This window comes from Cricetulus griseus, chromosome 2 (genome assembly GCF_003668045.3).
Source record: "Cricetulus griseus strain 17A/GY chromosome 2, alternate assembly CriGri-PICRH-1.0, whole genome shotgun sequence".
NCBI classification, from domain to species: domain Eukaryota; kingdom Metazoa; phylum Chordata; class Mammalia; order Rodentia; family Cricetidae; genus Cricetulus; species Cricetulus griseus.
Window position 1 is genome coordinate 48,860,970 of NC_048595.1, and position 6,000 is coordinate 48,866,969.

Below are 6,000 nucleotides of genomic sequence, written 5' to 3' on the forward strand. Positions count from 1 at the left end.
TGGAGGGTGGATCTAAGTGTCTGTGTGCAAAGCATCCATTCTCTTTTTCACAGACTATGAATTTGCTCCGTCTAGCGTTCTAGAAATTAGAGCCATGGGTAGGCAGATGTGATGGTTTAAATGAGAACTCCCCCACCATGCTCCTATGTTTGAATACTTGGTCCCCAGTTGGTGGGACTGTTTGGGAGAAATTAGGAGGTGTGTGGCCTTGTTGGAGGAGGAGAAGCCATTACCCATTAGCTCTCTCGGCCTCATGCTTGTGTCTCAAGATGAGAGATCTCAGCTACTGCTCCAGCAACCTGACTGCCTGTCGTCATGCTCCCCACCATGATGGTCGTGGATTCGAACTCTCTGGAACCATGAGCCCCAGATTAAACGTTTTCTTTTATAAGTTGTCTTGGTCGTAGTGATATCTAATCGCAACAAAGGAAAAGTAACAGACAGCAGGTTATAGGACTTGCCTAGGACTAACTACCAGAGGCAGTGCAGGAAAAGAAACCATATTTAGCCAATCTGAACTCTGGGCTCAGTGAAAGACCCTGTCACAAAAAATTAAGTGGAGAGTGATTGAGGACAATACCCAAGGTGAACTTCTAGTGTCTTCTACCACCTCCCTCAAACACAAGAATACACATGTATGCAACTCCTCTTAGAAGCATCCCTTGGGCCCCTCTTCCCTCACTGGGATCAGTTCCCCAATTCTAAAGCCCCAAATTTGTATGGTCTCTGTCATTTCAGCATATGTTTTCTTTATGTGGCCATCACAGCAGTTTCCTCTCAGTGTTGGCAGGACCATCATTCATTATAACATTTATGAAATTTGTTTTACCAAGTGAGTTTCTTGAATGCCAAATCCTGTCACCTCTATACCGTCTAAACAGGCACATAGTATGTCCTGGGAAATGGGGTAAAGAGGCTGTGTGTTTTGAGCTGTTGTTGGATTATGGGATATGCACATTATACTCTCATTCCTATGAGTCTTAGGTACTAGCACTGGCTACAAGGAAGCTACTGAGATGATTACTTGGTTTTCTAGAGTTCTAACATTTAGCTCAGTAGGTTCTCAATATGAAGGAAAGAACATGAGACTATTCTTACCTAACCAGTGGGGGGAAACCCAATAGTTATTTGCTCAAGGTAAAATAAATGAATAAATAAAAGTTTAGATGGTAGTGTCAGTATGCACCCCAGGTCTCCTTCAGACATTAAATTTCTGTCTCTAGACTTGTAGTTTGATGTCAGAGAGAATATGTATATACACTGTCTTAGTTACATTTCTAGTGCTGCAATAAACTCCATAACCCAAAACAACTTGAGGAGGAAAAGATTTATTGTGCTTATGTATCCAAAGTCCACTGCAGCAATCCAAGGCAGGAATTGATAGGCAGGACCTGAAACAGAAGCCATAAATTTGAGTGTGAGCTGCTTACTTGCTTGCTCCTCATGGCTTGCTCAGTTTGCTTTTGGGAAGGAGGGGAGTTTGAAACTGGGCTTCTCTGTGTAGCCTTGGCTGTCCTAGAATTCTGAGGACCAGGCTGACCTCAAACTCACAGAGATTACCTGCTTCTGCCTCCCAAGTGCTGAAATTAAAGGCATGCACCACCACTGCCCTTATTAGTTTGCTTTTTAAATAAATTTTTATTTAAATTAGAAACAAGATTGTTTTACATGTCAATCCCAGTTCCTTCTCCCTCCCCTCCTCCCCTGCTCCCCCACCAACCCCTGTCCCATCCCCTTTCTGCTCCCCAGGGAGGGTGAGGCCTTCCATAGGGGATCACCAAAGTCTGTCATATCATTTGGAGCAGAGCCTAGACCCTCCCCCCGTGTGTCTAGGCTGAGGGAGCATCCCTCTATGTGGAATGGGCTCCCAAAGTCCATTCATACTTAGTTTTCTTTTGAAAATGTATGTATTTATGTGTTTATTATATGCATTAGTGTTTTGCCAGGGGCATCAGGTCCTCTGGAATTGGAGTGTTGTGAGCTGTCACATGGGTGCTGGAAATTGAGCCAGGGTCGTCTGGAAGAGCAGCCAGTGCTCTTAATTGCTGATCCTTCTCTCCAGCTCTTAGTTGTTTTTTTAATATACCCAGGACAACCTGACCAGGGATAACCTAGCTCCTTCTACATCAATCACTATTCAAAAAAATCCCCCTGTGGATTTGTCCAAAGGCCAATCTGATGAAGGTGTTTTCCGTTTAAGATTTTTTTCCAATTAAGATTTCATCTTCCCAGGTGTGTCTAGGTTTGTGACAGCTGACAAACAAAACAAAACAAAACAAAAACAAACCAGTACACATACATATTGATCAAAGTATATCACTTAATAAGCATCTGCTCCTTAATGTTTTCAGTCTGTATCAGCAAAGCCATCTATTTGTTGACCACTGCCCGACAAATCTTTATTCTCAAATATTTTATTATGATGTACCAGGACAGGAGCCAGGTGTGGGGGTGCATGCCTTTAATTCTACCACTCCAGGGATAGAGGCTAGAAGATTACTGTACATAGCAGTGATCTATATAACAAGACCTTGCATCAAAGCTACTATAACAGTAGCAATAACAGGGCAGGAGGGCATGACAAATATATATATATTAGGGAATACATAGTTATATGTATGTGTATACATATGCTTATATATACACAGGTATATGTGATTCTATAGATCATAAATATGCATCTCTGTACCTATATATATATGTATATATATATATATACACATTTAGTCATATAATATATACATGTATTGTGTGTGTGTAATGTGTGTATGCACAGTTATCATGTTACATATAACAAGCATGTGGACCAAAATGTGGATTTGAATCCCAAGAGCTTTTTTTTTATCATGAGTCACCTATGCAAAGCATAGCTTCTCTTAGCCTCTGTTTCTGTGTCTATGCAATGTAAACTGTACTTCCCAGGGTTTTGTGGTCAGGTACGTGTGGTCCTTAGCATAGACCATACTAGACATGAGGGAGGAAATACCATGAGTAAGCTCAGAAAGGCAACCAGAAAGAAGCGTGAGGGGAATGCACAGACTCTGCTCCTGACAGAATACCACCCAAATCCAAATTAACTTGCCTTCAGGATATTATTATTTCTTATTAGATTTCTTCCCTTTTGTTCCGATGTTACTAACACTAAAAATCAAAAACCCATCATTCAATCTGCGCAAAGAAGATACTGTTAGCCGTGTAGCTATTTGAAATAATGGGGAAAAGAAAGAATGATAAGAGGGTCATACCTGTTTGGAGAAGAATGTAGATCACCATGGCATTTGTCTGGTGGCTTTATCTTCTCTCCAGAGTGTCCCAGTAGTGTTTACTTGTCACCTCCTCTCCAGAAGCTACACAACATGCAGCTTCATGTGTGTCCATCAGCAAACATTTTCTCTTATTGTTTCTCCTGTTCATTGTCACAGAGCCCAGTATGGTTTCACACACAGGGTCAAACCCCAGGAAATGTACCTACACACACACACACACACACACACACACACACACAAACCTGCAACAAAAGGAAGAAAATCTTTTTAAAAGTCTATGGGAGGAGGGAGGGCAGGAATGTGGCTCAGTTGGTATAGTCCTTGCCTAGCATATCTGAAGCTCTGGACTTAAGCCCAGCACTGCATAAACTGGGCATGGGGGCACATGCCTGTGACCCCAACATTTGGGAGACAGAGGCAGGATGATCAGGGGTTCAATGTCACCATAAAATATGTGATTTCTAGCCCAGCCTAGACTGGGTGGAGCCCTGTCTCAAAATAAATAAAAGGAAGGAGAGAAGGAAGGAGCAAAGGAACAATGGAATGAAGAGAGGGAGGGAGGGAGGACCAAGCCATGGATCCTAACTATGCGCAAGAAGCTTCACCAACAGTTTTGTCCATAGACTGAAGAAAATAGAACCAGAAGCTCTCAGCCAACTGGCCACTCATCTGTGTTTGGGAGGTTCAAGGCCACGTCAGTGACAGGCCACTTCATGAAGCTCGCTAGCCAAGAGGCTCTCCACCAAAGACCTCTTTCCTGAACTATCATGGGAAGGGCTTGTTCAGAGTTCCACAAATGTGATGCGGCATCTCCAAGCCACCATGAGTCCCCTTCACAGTGAGGTCACAGTGAGGCCTTCATGCTCAAAGCAATACCTGGCCACAACTAAACTGAATAGCAAACTCAGAAGGTTGGGGAAACAGAACAGAGTCTCTAAGTATAGAAATGAGTGCTTTTGGTGGGCTGTGGTGGTACACGCCTTTAATACCAGCACTTGGGAGGCAGAGACGGGTGGACCTCTGTGAGTTCAAGGCTAGCCTGGTCTACAGAGAGTTCCAGGACAGGTTCCAAAGCTACAGAGTAACCCTGTCTTGGAAAAGAAAGGAAGGAAGAAAGGAAGGAAGGAAGGAAGGAAGGAAGGAAGGAAGGAAGGAAAGAAAGAAGGAAGGGGGAAAAAAGAGTGCTTGCTCCTTAACATCTATAAGACAGCAGATCTCAACAAGTGTGGCTCACAGTGAAATGGAAACACTGAATCCTGGAGCATGGGCATTCCTTGTTTTCTACATTCTATTAGTTGGCAAAATCATCTAATCAGGGACTGGTAAAGATGGACCAGTGGTGACAGGCAGGAGTTACTGAGGTCCCACCATGGCACACAGCATATCATTTGTGACCATTCAACACACATCTTCTGCCCTATCATTTAACATCGAAACAGAGAAGACAAGATTATCAGGGTTTTAAACAGAGGAAACTGAAGCTCCAAAGCATTACAGACTTGGACCCAGTGTCTAGGCAACAGAGCTGAGATGGACACCCAAGTCTCTGGGTTCTCCCTTCTCCTGGCACTCATACTATGTATCTCTCAGAAGAAGGGGAAGGGAAGGAGAGAGAAAGAGAAAGAGAGAGAATCATAGTAGTTGGTATGACCCTAGAGGTCCCTACCAAACAAACAGCTTTGGGGGGGGTTGTTTTTAATTTATTTTTATTTTATGTGTATGAGAGCTTTGCCTGCATGTGTATGTACCACATGCCTGACTGGTGCCTATGAAGGCCACCAGACATTGGAATCCCAGAACTGGAATTATAGATGGTTGTGAGCTGCCACATGGGTGCTGGGGAACTGAACTCTTTGCTCTTAACCACTGAATGAGCTCTCTAGCACCCCAGTGAACATCTTTATTTCAAAGATACAGCCAGCCACTTTGTTTATTTTAGCAAACATTCCTCAAAATTTGCTATGAACCAGTGATTTTGCTGGGTGGCTAAAGACACCAAGGTGAGCGCAGTGGTTGCCCTCAAGAACATCACAGCGGGGCTGAGGAGATGGTTCAGCGGTTAAGAGAGCTTAATGCTTTGCACCCACAAGGAAGCTGAGGACTGTCTGTAACTGCAGTTACCGGGGGTCTGAAGCCCTCTTCTGATTGCCATGGACACCAGCCACAAACATACATGCAGACCAAATACCCATAGAAATAAAACATAAGCATAGAAGTACCTGGGAATCTTCCCACTCGATTGCTTCGCTGTGTCTTGAATGCTCTGTTTTTGAATACCTGTTGTCCATAACCAGAAAAGATCTGGGACTTCACCCTGTTTACAAGCCGACAAGCCAGCTTCCCACACCTTCATGGATGCTGGCCAAAGACATGAGGCTCCTGGCTTAATGAGGAAGGACTTTATTGCCACAGCCACAGCAGGAGGCAGAGGGACAGCCTTTGTGCATACCCTGCAAAACCTGCTTCCCACACAGGGGTGTGAAGAGGGCCAGGTGGTGTGAAGAGAGGCCAGGTGCCACCATCATGAAGCACTGAATGAGAGAAGCTGCAACTTTAGATCAGGATCCCAAGTCGTTTTTAATGAAATGCAAACAAAAATGCTCTTTGCCCCGAGGAGATATCTTTAATATACTGGACCAAAAGCAATGTTTCCCTTTACTTCAAAGGGAAATTACCTGTACCTGGCAAGGCTGTTGGCTAAATAGATTCAAAAGCACAATCCAGAACAAAAAGG